The following is a 16,294-nucleotide window of genomic DNA, read 5'->3' on the forward strand; positions in this document are numbered from 1 at the left end:
CTACTGTTTTAGGTCTTACGTTTAGCTCTCTAATTCATTTTAAGTTAATTTTTGTATATGGTATAAGGTAAGGATCCAACCTCAATCTTTGGTATGTGGATATCCAGTGTTCCCCACACCATTTGTTGAAGAGACTGTTCTTTTCCCATTTGTGTGGCCTTAGTACTCTTGTTGAAGATAATTTCTTTATACACATTAGTTTATTTTTAGGTTTCTTATTCTGTTCCATTGATATGCTTGTGTGTGTTTATGTTAGTACCACTCCACTTCACTTATTGTAGCTTTGTAATACGTTTTAAAATCAGGAAGTGTGAGACCTCCAACTTTGCTCTTCCCTTTCAAGATTGTTTGACAATTCAAGGTCCCTTGAGATGACATACGAATGTTTGGATTTGTTTTTTTCTATTCCTGCAAAGGACCCAGAACAATATGACATAAAAATTTAGGCTGTGATGTGTAGCAGTGTTTTCTTAACCTCCTGGTTCATCCTGTCAAAGGATGCGGGTTATGCCATGATTAAACTTCTTTACTCACATTTCTCACTTCCACTCCTATCTGATCAAAGCAGATTCACCTCTCATTTTGAAAAGATCTCCAGCACTGATCATCCATACCGGCAACTTAATCATCCCATTTGTAGCCGTGGGATTTCCCTATCATGGCTTACACCCCTAGAAGCACTGTCTCATTTTACTTTCTATCTGTGCCTTTTATTCTGGTTAGCTAGCCATTTCTTTCTCCTTGGGCTGGCCTTGTGTGTTATCCTCTATGTCCCTGGGCAATCCCTAATCTTTCACTAACTAACCAATAACTAATCTGCTGAAGCTTCCTTCATGAGGATTATGCTTCATCACCCTGGCTTTGGGCCTAAGGCACTGGACACTCTCCCTCCCTGAAAGTGTCACAGAATAGGCCTCTACTAAATATAGTATCTGAGAGAATCACTGTACCATACAATGCAATCTTTAAATGTATGGTCTTCCTGAGTAACCCTTGGACCCTTTCTCAGACTGTGTCAAGTCTGCTACATCTGCCTACAGCAGGATCCAAAGGCTGACTAAGTCTTATTCTTCTATTGTGTTCATTGATGAATGACCCGAGGTCACCTGAGAGGACACATCTACCCAATGCAGCAATGTAATGACTTCCAAATGTAATCAAGAGAGTTTGGAAGTTCCATTTGTTGTGGCTCATGAGACCAACCCATGAATAGTGGAAATGACATCTTATCCCTATTATCTGATAACTTACCTTAGTTGAGTGTCCCTTGGTTCTTCTGTTAGGTTTGAGCAGCATAGTAAAATACACATCACAAAGTAACTGTGATGATGTGTTTACAAAAGTAAATAAATTGTCAGGTAATGCTTACTGTCAGGTGATAAGATCACGAGCTGGCAAATAGCATATTGATCAACAATAAGATATTCTCTATTTTTAAAAAGTCAAATACTTAGAAGCAGAGAGTAGTATGGTGGTTACCAAGGGTGGAGAGGAGGGGGAAAATAGGGAGATGCTGACCAAAGGGTACAAAGTTGCAGTTATGTGGGATGAATAAGTCTGGAGATCTTATGTGCACCATGGTGACTATAGGAGCAACCCTGTGTTGGATACTGGAAATTTACAAAGAAAGTAGATTTCAGATGCTCTCATCACAAAAAAAATAATGGTGTGAGGAGATGATATGTTAATTAGCTTGGCTGTAGTAATCCTTTCACTGGGTACATGGATATCAATTCATGATGTTGTATACTTTAAATATACACAATTTTTACTTTTTAACAAATTTTTAATTTTTAAAAAACAGTAGAGATTCCAAACAACAGAATTGCATCAGGTTTTTAAGCATATAGATTTTAAGATGATTTTGGAAAATTAAAAAAAAATGCTCCTGAGATCAAGATTTATGGGCTTGAAAAAGAGACTCTCACAGCTCCATGTGTAAACATTTTGTGGTGAACAGATACGAGGAGACAAGCATGCCCTGGAAAACGATAATATGGTAGGTGATTTACATATATGACTTCACTTAATCATCACCATAAGCCTGTGGTATGGATGGTGTTATTGTCCTACGTCATATGTAAAGCTATTGAACCCCAAAGAGGCTATGTGTAGTTATGTGTCCAAGGCCACACAGCAAATAAAAGGAAGGGCCAAAATTAAAACCCAGATCTGTATGCACTATACCAAGAGTTACATTATAGCTTTTAGGGAAAAGGACACTGTGATATCCACGTAGCTGCAAGATGATGGAGAAATTCAGTATATAGCTGATGGCGAATGTTATCAGAACTTGTTTCTTGAAGCTATATGCTGAAGATTTCCAACATGAATATTTTTATTATAAGTATATGCATACATAAAACTTAGAGCATGAATATACATGTATGAGTCTGTCATTCAAGGGACTCTACATTTTTAGACATGTGATATATTTTTTGTCACTCTTGAGAAATATACCTTTTTAAGGGCTCAGTCCATGCTTGTTACACAGCTGACTTGATCTCTGGCTTATGTAGAAATGTATGCAAAGTTCATGTTCCCCAGGGGGATACAGAAAAAGGTGAGTAAACACTTAGCATCTATGTACCGTACCCCTGCTCTGGACAGATCTTGGACTCCTAGAGACCCATTCACTCCTTCAGCAAACCTTATTTGACTACTTGGTAGTAGGTGCAATAAGAGGTATACAAAGATAAAAAAAAATTAAATAAAATGAAATAAAAGTAAAATAAAACACATGGCCTTTTTAATTTATGCTATATGACATACTGATCTCACTTGAGAATTTCCTAGCTGTCTTAGGTTCATCAAATTCATCCCAGATAATTTGTAAAGGTGGCTAAATATTGCAGTCATTCATTTTTCTCAAGAAGGTTGTGAGGGCAATGAGATACCACCTCACACCAGTGAGGATGGTGCAAATTAACAAGGCAGAAAACAACAAACGTTGGAGAGGATGTAGAGAAAGGGGAACCCTCTTGCACTGTTGGTGGGAATGTGATCTGGTGCAGCCACTCTGGAAAACTGTGTGGAGGTTCCTCAAAGAGTTAAAAATAGACCTGCCCTACGACCCAGCAATTGCACTGTTGGGGATTTACCCCAAAGATTCAGATGCAGTAAAACGCCAGGACACCTGCACCCCGATGTTTCTAGCAGCAATGTCCACAATAGCCCAACTGTGGAAGGAGCCTCGGTGTCCATCGAAAGATGAATGGATAAAGAAGATGTGGTCTGTGTATACAATGGAATATTCCTCAGCCGTTAGAAACGACAAATACCCACCATTTGCTTCAAGGTGGATGGAACTGGAGGGTATTATGCTGAGTGAAGTAAGTCAATCGGAGAAGGACAAACATTATATGGTCTCATTCATTTGGGGAATATAAATAATAGTGAAAGGGACTATAAGGGAAGGGAGAAGAAATATGTGGGAAATATCAGAAAGGGAGACAGAACGTAAAGACTGCTAACTCAGGGTAACGAACAAGGGGTGGTAGAAAGAGAGGTGGGCGGAGGGTTGGGGTGACTGGGTGACAGGCACTAAGGGGGCACTTGGAAGGATGAGCGCTGGGTGTTATGCTATATGTTGGCAAATTGAACTCCAATAAAAAAAATATACAAAAAAAGAACAAAAAAAAAAAAAGAGAAAGGTTGTGAGGGCCATACCACCGCCACCATACTATAAAAGTATAGAAATCTAACTTCAACTCATTTATAATTATTATTACTACGACAAGAACATTTAAAACTCTCCCAGTGAATTACCAGTGGTAGCAGTTCTACTCTTTAACACTAAGCAGCAGTTAGGAAATCATATTAGGTGCTCTGGCAATCTGTTTTAATACTAATTAGCTAATAAAGTAATTACCAAAGTAAGAACTATATTACTACCATGCTGTATTATGATTTAGCTGAAATTGCATATGCAGATGCATAATGTGGAATTTCTAAAAATTCCATTTAGAAAATTTAGCAGTGTATTTAAATATTTCTCATTCACAGGCAACCAGCTGTGATAGAGGAAGCTGTATTTAAATAGTTAGTCAAAATTGAAGGTGCCAGCAGATTTCAAACAGAACACGTGAAAAGGAACTTTTTATAAACTTTGTTTACCTTCTTGGCGTGGATTATGACAACACACCAAAATTGAGGCACTGGGCTGATTTTAACCATCTAACTATGTCTAAGAGTTACGTGGTGTGCACTCTTCTCCAAGTGCACAACTGTCTGATAACATTCACTGAATGTACCTGTGCACCTATACCAGACACTATGAGCATGAGTGGTCATGACATTAGTGTACATAGTGGAATACACCTTGAGCATAGCTCTAGCTAACATCTGAGCATAGTTACTCAAAGATAACATGCTTTTCAACCCGACTATCTTTGGTCCAGAATCTGGTTATATGACTAAAGGGCAAGCTTCCTAATGTTAAGTCAGCCATAGAACAAACAAAGCAAGAAATCTGTGAAGACATTTTCCTTCTCTTTTCTTTTCTGAAAACACCCAGTAACAAGTCGTAAAAGGACAAATACTAATTCAGTCAAATCCCTTACAGCACAAGGAAGCAAACCTCTTCTATCCTCCAATAGATATTAAATTGAAAGAAGCATTGTTCTTGTTTGCCTTTTTAACGTAATATTCATCATTAAAAATTATTGGGAGCCAGGGCACCTGGGTGGCTCAGTTGCTTAAGTGTCCAACTCTTGGTTTCAGCTCAGGTCATGATTTCAGGGTTGTGAGTTTTAGCCCCTCGTTGAGCTCTGCACTCAATGTGGAGTCTGCTTGTCCCTCTCCCTCTGCTTCTCCCCGTCTCGAATAAAAAAAATGAAATTTAAAAAAAATTATTGGGAGCCTAATTTTGTATGGTCTTGTACAAAGTGAATGACGTGGATGGTTTCTTGGAACCTAGCAACTTTCATCAGACAATAAAAAAAAGAACTAAAATCAGAAAAATGGAATCAAACCACCAAACCAAGATGTACAGAGTGAAATGATCACAAAACATCATCCAATAGCATTTTAGGAAACTGCATTGGGGCTGGAAGAGTAAAGGTTGGCTCTCTTGACTCCTAATTCTGGGAAACAAACAAGGGATAGTGGAAGGGGAGGTGGGCAAGGGGATGGGGTGATTGGGTGATGGGCACTGAGAGGGGGCACTTGATGGGATGAGCACTAGGTGTTATAGTATAACAAATACAAATCGAACTCCAATACAAAATATATCTAAAAAAAGGTTAGCCCTCTTTAAGCTATCTTGGTAAACTCTGCAGAAATTGTGGAACTTTAGGGTTATTTAATGGGCTAGGGTAGCCAAAAACATTTAATGTTAAAAAAGCGTAGATTGGGCAGCCCAGGTGGCTCAGCGGTTTAGCGCCGCCTTCAGCCCAGGGCCTGATCCTGGAGACCTGGGATCGAGTCCCTCATCAGGCTCCCTGCATGTTGCCTGCTTCTCCCTCTGCCTGTGTTTCTGACTCTCTCTCTCTCTCTGTCTGTCTCTCATAAATAAATAAATAAATAAATAAATAAATAAATAAATAAATAAAATCTTTTTAAAAAGCGTAGATAAGGGAAAATAGAAACAGAGAGTAAAGAATGAAATAAGATCTGTTGCAAAGATGAAAAAATAATATTTTGTGCTTCGTGATAGAATTGATTATTGCAAAATAAAAAGAACCTTTGCTAAATTAGGTTGTAATTTTATATGCCTAAATGAAAGTAAATACAAATGAATATACAGTAATAAGTCATGGCCTTAACTCTATTACCTATAACACTTGCTAATCTTCCCAACTGATCTTGCCTGATTCCTATCATAAGCTTGAAATAGATGAAGCAACAAAAGCACTGGGATTTAACAGAAAACTCTAAGCCAAAAATAGATTTTTAAAATGCTGAAACATAAAGATTCCTCAACCACTATCTATGACATTTTTAATTGCATGCAAGATTGTATAATGTTGGCTGATTAAAAATTATTTAAAGAAAAGATGATTCAAGTACTTTGAATTTACCACCAGAAACCTTCTACAATAATTTGCATGGAATTACAATGGCATTTATTTTGAGGGGCAACATAAATCATTTAAAATTCTGATGCTGGGCAGCCCAGGTGGCTCAGCGGTTTAGCGCCACCTTCCGGCCAGGGTGTGATCCTGGAGACCCGGAATCGAGTCCCACATCGGGCTCCCTGCATGGAGCCTGCTTCTCCCTCTGCCTGTGTCTCTGCCTCTCTCTCTCTCTCTCTGTCTCTCATGAATAAATAAATAAAATCATAAATAAATAAATAAATAAATAAATAAATAAATAAATAAATCAAACTCTGATGCTGTCATCACCATAATTCGCTGTTAAGTATTAGAAGTTATCTAGGAAACAGTGGTTTAGCTTTCTTTGTGAGATACCTTAATTTAGTATGGGGCATGGAACCTGTAATTATTCACCAAGTGGCAAAGGGAATAAGAGAAAAATACTCCCTGCAGGTCATTGGCCACTGGCAAGAAAAATCCAAGTGAAGAGAAATAAGCCCTTGCTTATTATGTGTGAACAGTTCAGGTGTGGAAACCTAAACTGCCTCTGACTTGTTTTTCTTTATTTTCCAGTTCTTTTACTGGACCTTTCTGGATGTATCTAGAGACGGGTGTTCTAGAGAAAAGTACCCACATATCTATTAGCTACTCACTCCAACTGACGCTTACAGTCTTAGGACTTCTGACCAGTTACCACTGAGTCAGGTCCACGTATTGTCTTAGTCAACATTTTAACCCAACGACCTATAATTCTATTCCATTCCATTCAACCGACATATATCCAGCAAGCAGATTGTGCCCGGTACTGGGATATATAACCTACATGCTGCTGAATGGGGATAAGAGGAGGCAAATACCAAAATGGATTAAGACAACAGTCCCACGAGAAGTCTACAATTTGATGGAGAAGGATTTAGGTACGACCGACTCTAAAAGGTAGTGAAGTACTTACACTGTTTTTGAGGAAGCATGATGGGTTGGAAAGCTCAATTAAAGGCTTTGTTGAGAGGATGACATTTAGGATCCAGCTTGAAGTATTTTCTCAGGACTCCCAAAGGCATGAATGGGACTAGGTAAGGCTTCTAGGCAAAGGGAGCAACAGAGGCAAATACCTAAAGATGCAGGGGGAAAAAAAGAGATAATAGGAAGTGGTCAGGTTTAGCGAAAGAGTAAAGAAAGGTTCAGGCAGTGAGTGATTAAAGATGAGAACTGCGAAGGGATGGAATCTGCCTCTTGGAAAGAGTGGGCATAAACAGGGACATTTGTTGCATGCCTATGTGCTAGGTATTTATCATGTATCAATGCATTTCATTGGATGTGACTAATCAATAGGGCTCTCTTCTCCAACATTCCCCAAAAGCGATTTCCCAGCTGATTGAATCCTGCAAGAAACAGGCAGCTAACAATCTTCTGCAGTAGCCCATTCATTCCACTTGTGGACAATTCTGACTCTACCTGACTGTGAGTTCAAATACATTCTTCTCACATGCATTTACTGTGCATAGTTCTCCCCTCTGGAAATGTACAGAAACGTTAATCCCTTTTCTCTAAGAATGCTCTCCAAATGACTCAAAACACCTAAGCTTCCAGTTTTACAGGTAGGACACCATCCCTCAGTCCTTTCAGTGGCTTCTCAGCTGACGTGCTTTCCAAACCTAAAGGTTTCCTCCTGGACACTTTCTAGTTTGAATATTCCTCATGAAAGATGGAATTCAGAATGGAATACGTGGCTCCACATATGGCAAGTCCAACAGAGAACAGGACAAAATGATCACCTTCTTTATTACCAGCACTGCATTTTAATAAATGAAGCCTATTTGCATTTCCGGTAACCACATATACTATTGACTCACATTGCTCTTGAACCCAGTCAAATCTTGCAAAGAACTGATATAGTGCAGCTGGGAGTTATATCTTACAAGACTGAAGAGAGGGACGCCTGGTGGCTGAGTCAGTTAAGCATCTGACTTGATTTCGGCTCAGGTCATGATCTCGGGATTGTGAGATCGAGCCCCACATCAGGCTCTGCCCTAGAAGTGGAGCCTGCCTCATATTCTCTCTCTCCTTCTTCCTCTCGCCTTTCTCTCTCTCTCTCTCTCTTCCCCTTCCTCCTTCCCTCCCTCTCTTGAAAAAACAAAAAAGATGGTAGGAGAAAGATCTTGAGAAAAAAAATACACCAGCCACTAGAATCACACAGGCTCGCCTCCATATGGCCTGGAGCAACTGATCTTACTCTCTCTGGACCTCAGTTCCTTCTTCTATAAAAGAGAGATAATAAAATCACCTTCATAGGGCTCTTAGAAGGATAGGGTCAAATTACACATAAAACCCACCTGAAAAAAAAACCCACCTGAAGCAGAGCCTAACACAAAGTAAGTTCCATGAAAATGAATGAGAGACAGAGAGAAATCAGGCTCATGGAAGAAGGTCCATTAACCTAGAACAATAAGGGGGGGGGATCACAGTTTGCTTGAATACAGAACTAGTCTTGAAATATGGTTACTTAATGTTTTTTAGGAAAATTATTCATTCAGTGTAGAGGTCAGAAACAGGGAAGAGAGTAAGACTTCTTGGATTTGGAGACTTCCCAGAGAGATGAAAGAAATGAAGTCAGGCAGGAAGCCACTTGCCTTAGGCAAGGAGATCATAAAAGTAAACTTCAGGTGGCAGAGAGGGACATACTCAGAGATTATGAAAATGATCCTGGAAGCGAGAGAAATCTCCACAGACTCAAAATCATAATCAAATTCCCCAAGTAGAACGATGGTGCAAGCCTGAAACCACTGCTTTGGGCTGGAGCCTAAGCAGTTAAGCCTAACTTCCAATGACCATAGGTTGCGGGTTTTCTGAAACCACTCTTATTTCAAATGATCTTTTCATTTCAAACTAGGTGGCAGTGATTTTTTTTTTTCTTTTTCTTTTTTTTTTTTTTTTTTTAGAAAACACAGATAGTATCCTAATCTAGCAGAACAGTAAGAAATTACAGAGCAGAGACAATCATTCTAGTAACTGAAAGAAATCTGAGATCTATATAACCATCATCACATGATTTCCTAAAGCTGTAATCTCCATGAGGGCAGGGCCCGTCCAGTTCCACTGCTAAAACCCTGGCACAAAGTAAGTGTTCAAAAATGATTTGCTAAATGAATTGAAGCAGTGACGCTTCTCATTTTATTTTATTTTTTTAAATAAATTTATTTTTTATTGGTGTTCAATTTACCAACATACAGAATAACACCCAGTGCTCATCCCGTCAAGTGCCCCCCCTCAGTGCCCGTTTGTTTGTTTTAAATATTTATTTGAAAGGGGAGGGATGGGGCGGTGATGGGGGAGCGAAAGAGAGAATCTCCAGCAGACTCCTCGCTGAGCAGGAAGCCCAACAGGGTTGGGGGGGGGAGTGGGGGCTCCTTTTCATGACCCTGAGATCCTGACCTGAGCTGAAATCAAGAGTCAGACGCACAACCGACTGAGCCACCCATGCGCCCCCCTACAATGGTACTTCCGTTTGCCTCAGTCTTTTTTCTCATAGTAATTAACAGAAGAACATTTTAATTAAGAAGAATATTCAAGGAGACAGAAAATAGAGGAACTGCTAAATCCTATTCTGCAGCTAGTCTTACAGAGAAGAGGACGCTCATGGACTACAGTGTATGGCAGAAATGAAAAGGATGAGAGAAACACAAAGTAAGGTGTGAAGCCTCCATAAAGGAAAGAAGAGGAACATTCGGAGAGCCCGCCTGGGCCAAAGATATTTGACTTGTGGAAAGCCTGTGTGGTTTCCCTAAACTGATCCATTATTTAACTGTCAAATCTCCCTGCTGTCCTGTAATCAACTAGTCTTAGTTTCTGACTGTCACAAATGAAAGGTGAATGCAGTCTTGGAAATCAGTACAGTCACATCACATCTTTATCAAAAAAGTCTAACCAAAATCAATCTGCTGAATTATCCCCATTTTTCACTAGGGTGCCCTGACAGTGTGTGCTACTGATCCTTCCAGTGCGCCATTCTGCAGGATACAGCCCATGTTGTTGCCTCCTGTGGCCATAATGGGCCAAGAGATCTGGAAGATTGACATCAGAAACAGTTGTAGTTTAATTAACTGATATTATTGAACAATATGCCAGTGAAAGTCACCTGACACCTGTACCTTTTCCCTTGCAGAGAATAAAACCTGATTACCAAGGATAAGTTTGATTGCCGCTATACAACAGAAGTAGAAGGCTTTGTGTTTGGAACCGCCTTCTTTGTACGCCCATGCTGCCTCTTGAGATTTTTATGACCAATACAAGAGGTTAATGGAAAGCAGATACTTTAAATAAGAGTTGAAGGACAAGACTAAGAATTCAGAGCTTTCAAGAGTGAAGGTTTGGGACACCGCATCAGGGAAAGGACAATAACTAGTCGAGTCCTGACTTAGGGCAAAGGAACCCTGGAAGGGGTGGTATAGAAAGTACCTACGTGATGGAACTGGAGGGTATTATGCTGAGTGAAGTAAGTCAATCGGAGAAGGACAAACATTATATGGTCTCATTCATTTGGGGAATATAAAAAATAGTGAAAGGGAATAAAGGGGAAAGGAGAAAAAATGAGTGGGAAATACCAGAAAGGGAGACAGAACATGAAGACTCCTAACTCTGGGAAACGAACTAGGGGTGGTGGAAGGGGAGGGGGACGGGAAGTGGGGGTGACTGGGTGATGGGCACTGAGGGGGGCACTTGACGGGATGAGCACTGGGTGTTATTCTGTAGGTTGGCAAGTTGAACACCAATAAAAAATAAATTTATTATTAAAAAAAAGAAAGTACCTATGTTACTTACAGCCTCATGAAAGAAAAAAAGTACTGTAGCAGCTATGCAGAACAACCTGGCTTGCTGTGTGTGTGTGTGTGTGTGTGTGTGCACACACACATATATTGCATAGTAATAATTTTATATATATTCACACACACAATTTGTTTTTCCTCCATCCTCTTTTCCCCCTTCTGATTTTATATAAGGATGGTTGTCGGCAGTTAACTACAGGTTAGTCTTTAGATTGCATCATGCTTAGGCGGAATTAGAAGAGTATTTAATAGCAGCTAGAGATGGACAACATGACTTTTGGAACCTCACACTGGAGGAAAGGACGAAGGATCTTCATTGGAGGAAGGACAAAAAGCATAGAGTGTTGTATGGAAGGTAAATATGTGTACAAGGGTGGATATGGAATACTGAGTACCAACGAGTGGGGCAGGGGGGGTTCAAATACACACTTCTATACACTGCTCTGTGATCCTGGCCCTGGGACTCCACACATTTCCTTTCTCCTTTGCTAGCTGGTGCATTCTTCAGTTTTGCCAGTGGGGTAAATTCTGTTAGAGAGAGACTGCAAGTCCGGAGGAGCGACAAGGGATGTAGGTCCTGATGGCTTGCCGCTCCTGCCAGCAGCGCCCAACAACTGCTCTTTCCCCAGGCAGCAGCAGCTGGTTCCAGTTCCAGTTTCTATCAGCATCCAAGAACCTTCTTCTGTTCACCCATGATGACAATATTACAGTTATCTGTCTTATAAAGTCACAGAAGAACATCATAGCACGTCTGAGAACCAGCAGACCCAGGATTTTTTTTTTTTAATTTTTGTTCTTTCCTAGCTCCTAACTTATCAACTAATACCGCCTTAATCAGATTTGCTTTATTCAGTTTCTTATATTATAAATCATGTTACTGTAGTGTCTTTTGTTATAATATATAAGAATATTGTGAGCATGAATAAGAAAATATCTGTGGGGCACCTGTGTGGCTCAGTCGCTTAAGCGTTTGCCTTGGACTCAGGTCATGATCCCGGGGTCCTGGGATGGAGCCTACTTCTCCCTCTCCCTCTGCCTGCCACTCCCCCTGCTTGTGCTTGCTCTCTCTCTCTCTCTTTCTCTCTCTCTCTGTCAAATAAATAAATAAAACCTTTTTTTAAAAAAGAAAAAATATCTGTGAGGCTTCTTAGATATGAAAAAGATACAATTTTGAGCTAAGATTCAATATGGCCAAAGAAATAATTTTCCATATTAAACCTTTGGGAAAATATACAGGCACCAATCCAGATGAATGACTAATAAACTGAAAATCAGTCAAATAATAATATAGCAGGGCAACAGCAGGGAAAATTTTTTTTTCTCCCCAAATAATTTCGTAAAGAAAGAAATTAAACCTCAAGTAGATTGAATAGCAAAACAGGATTTCAGTGTAAGATGCCAATGGCTGCTTTTCTGGCAATCCTTCTACCTTTCTTCCTTTTTGGAAGAGGGAGAAAGTAGAGGTGGGGCGAGGGGTTATTTATTCAGTAAAGCATCAGAAATAAGAATAGTGGCAACTCCTGACTAGGAAAGTTCTGATGGAATCTCCTCGAATTCAAATGCAACATTCCCTCAAGGATTGTTTATTGGTGGTGGACTGAGAAAAAAACACAAATTAAATACCACATTGAAAAAGAGAATCAGAGCAAACCAAAGACAAAAAAAAAAAAAGGTGTAAAATCTCTTGATATCCATAAACAACAATTAGAAGGCATCACTGTCAGACTGCAGTAGGAGTCCCAAGGCTAACCGGCTCTAAGAAGTAAATTTACAGTCTGTCTTGACCTACTAAAACAGTAAAAAAAAAAAATACAAAGGAACCCACTTTTCAGTCTTGGGAAAACAGTTTCAGTAAGATTCTTCTCTTTCTTGAAATATTTTTCAAATGATCCGTTTAAATATAGTGGCAATTTGTATATATCAGTAAAAAGAAAAGTAATAATGTAAAACCAGACATGCTTATATTTAGGATATTAGTGCCAGAAGCCATTATTTCCTGAGAATAGGTTGGTTTTTTTTATTGTTGTTTCATTATATATTATATTATATTATATTATATTATATTATATTATATTATTATATTATATTATTATGTTATATTATATATAGTATATATAATGTCTATAAAGAAAAAATTAAATGTATAAATTTTATATATATATAAAATTGTATATATATACACACCACACACACACACACACACACACACACACACACACTAAGTAGAGGAGATAGTTATTATATTTTGCTCTCAGTTCCACTTGAAAAGTAAAACAACATGAGCTTCTCTTCCTTTGTATGTCACCCTTCTTGCAGCTTTCACGGTTTGGACATCAAATATGAAAAGATTTTTAACTGTTTTGGTGCCTCCTTTCATTTTGTTTCCCTTGGTTATCTTGGTCGTTTCAATTCCTGGCCCTCCTAAATGATTTAATTTCTTACTTTATAGAACATTTCCTGTTAATGTCCTCTCCAAATATGTCTGGCACACCGTAAATTTTGAGTCTGTATTCTGGAGGAATATCAAAGTTTTGGACTATGTCATCTCCAGAAGGACATACAAGTTGTTGACCTTGCCATTTGATGGAAGGCAATGTTCTGATTTTCTTAATTTCCTTGAATATGTGCCATGGAAGCCTATCACTACTGCATTCAACTCTAGGACTTTACAGTGTTAATGAAAGTGAGAAATTTGGTAAAGTTTAAAAACGAGCATTTGGTGGTTCAAGGGCATCTCCATCCAATACGTTATAGAATATTATTTATTACAACATGGTCTCATCTGCTTTACCACTAAACTAAGAGATCTTGGAGGACAGAGGCAGTGCCTTTCACCTTGGGATTCAGGGCCTTGGTGTGTAATAGGTATTTAATAAAGATTTGAAATGAGCTGAATGTTATGGTTGAGCAGATTATTTGCAGTCAGGCTATCTTAACTCAACTTCATATGTTCTTGAATTCATAGAGTTCTTGGAATCTGAAAGGAAAGGCAGTTTTCTATTCCTAGAACAGATAGAGTGAAATATGTTAATTTATTTTCCGTATACATTTTGACTCTTTCGATGTGCAGCTACCAAATCAACAATTGGGGTGGGGATGGGAAGAGAGAGTGGTATTGGTTTCTTTTAATTTTGGAGAATTTATGTCCATGAGACATAAGATGCAATGTGGCTCTCTAGGAACTCTGAGGAGTAAGCTTGCCTTTTTCCAGAAAAGCTCTGAGTGCAATTGTTTTACAATCAGTGGGAAAGAAGGGAAAATGCGTGGTTAAGAAGAAAATAATTACTTGAAGTGGGTAATGATTTGAATTATGTGTAATTTATAGATCATATGCATGGATATGCTAGTTTCTCCTTCATCCATTCTTCCCCTCTAGGCCAATCTGTTCTTGCCACTAGTCTTAATAAACGATAAAAGCAGAATTTCTAATGAATTGGAGATATCTTACATAATAATATTTAGTAATGATCCAGAAAAGAGAGCCAAAAATATTTACCTTTTGGGCTAAAGTCCACTTAATCACCAGTTCTTACTAGTCCTTCCTTACTATGGAATTAATATATGAAATTATTTCCTTATAGTTCCCAGTATGTTTACCAAATTCAACTTCTTTTATTGCAAGACATACCCCCCCTTTAGAAATTTCTCTTCTATAACATCTTACAACTTTTTACAAACACTTATTGACAAAATAGAAGCTTCTTTTGTCAATATATTTAATTTCAAGTTGAAGTGTTAGTGCTTAGAGACATTCAACCTATGTCACAGGTCTTTGGTTTTGCACAACATGACTGATCAACTGACCAGCACAAGACTGACCATTCACCAAATTTTAAACTGAAGAATGGCATTTCCTACACTTTTGACCAGAAACTCTCTTTAAGTGTACATGGAGGGGTAAAATGGAAGATCAGGCTCCCAAGACCACCGCCCCAACACAGGCATTCCCTGCCACTTGTCACGTAGGACAGATTCTCAAGGAGAAGTAAGAGTGGCTATCAATGAGATTCTTCTCCCTTCAAGGTTCAGGAAACTCATATCTCTTGAAACACAGGCAGAGAAATGAGAGGAGTCATCATTATATGGTCCATTTATAATTTTTTTTCTCATTGCCCTGAGTACTTGGATCCTATAGTTTTGGTTTTGGTTTTCTGGATATTCTTTCATCCATAAAGATAATAAAAATGAAATTTTATTGAATAGCTTCAGCTATAAGAAGTAAAATGCCCAACAACTTTTACTCTGTGAAAAATACTTTGGTTAGAGGTCATACCTTGAACAATTTTTTTAGCTTAGAATATTTTTGCTAAAAAAAAAATTTAAAAAAAAGAATTTTTTTGCTACGGGAAATGACAAACAGAATCCAGATAATATAAGTTAGAGTCCAACATTTCCAACAATGAGTATTCTAAGAAGAGTCAATTAACAGTAGCTCAGACTCATGCCTGTAGTCATCATATCTGTCTGAATAGTTATCAGATGATTGAGATTGAATTAATTCATACATAATTTATCCTTCAGTGGTGATCTTAGATTAATTGTATCACATCTTGTCAAATCTGACTTTCTTTTCTCTAAAAACAACACATGTCACTCTCATGACAAAGTAATCTTATGGACAGAAGAATGCTAGTTCTTTAGGTCATTATGTTTCTAAAAATACATGTTTTCTATAGAGAAAATGATAAAATCAGTGCCCCTAAGTGACTTGAACTTTTTTTTTTTTTGCACATATGGTACAAACAATGCTACAAATAACAGCTATATATACTGTGGTTCCTTTCCCCTTCTTTTCTGTCTCCCTCTCTGTTTTCCCCAAAACATATTCAGTAACAGGCTTCCGGAAAACTTATTTTTAATATTCTCTCCAGGGCCATTGTGAGGAACTTCATTGAAATAATAGTATTTCCCATTTCTTGTGGCTCTGGAGCACAGTAGATGAGATTCTGGACTGTAAGCTAGACTGGAACAAAACTCAAAAAAAATAATGATGGTGTTGGTAATGCTCGGCTCTACAGAGGTTGTTGATGGAATTAATGGTTAAAAAAAAAACCTAATTGATGAAAATAGAAAAGTAACTAAAACATACGAGGAAGTGTAAACACTCATGTATTTATTTTGACATAATGGTTTCTATCTTTTGAAATAATTAAAAATAATCAAAACAAGCAAATAATCCCATCATCCTCTTCTACTCATCATCCTTATAGAGACTCAAGCAGAAAATGCACTAGTCTTAACAAGTGATACAATTACCATTCTTTGTTTTTGTGTGTGTATCTAGGAGTTTCTTCTACTTATGAATACAAGGAAATAATAATTCTCTGTGCCAGAAAGGCACCATTCTAGGAATTTTCTAAACATTATCTTAGCTAATCCTCATAAAACTCAGGGAGATTGAGTTTGTCACACCCATTTTACAGAGGAGGCAATGAA

At 38.3% G+C, this 16,294-nt stretch overlaps 1 long non-coding RNA gene across 1 annotated transcript in view; it reads right to left on the bottom strand.

Moving 5' to 3' along the window:
• LOC140628823 (uncharacterized) overlaps nucleotides 1–16,294 on the bottom strand; it is a 90,471-nt gene that overhangs the window by 67,983 nt on the left and 6,194 nt on the right. The window contains exon 2 of the long non-coding RNA XR_012026764.1: nucleotides 6,988–7,147. This is a non-coding gene — a long non-coding RNA (uncharacterized lncRNA). The remainder of the gene's footprint in view (nucleotides 1–6,987; nucleotides 7,148–16,294) is intronic.

The sequence above is a fragment of the Canis lupus genome, chromosome X (assembly GCF_048164855.1).
Source record: "Canis lupus baileyi chromosome X, mCanLup2.hap1, whole genome shotgun sequence".
Lineage (NCBI taxonomy): Eukaryota > Metazoa > Chordata > Mammalia > Carnivora > Canidae > Canis > Canis lupus.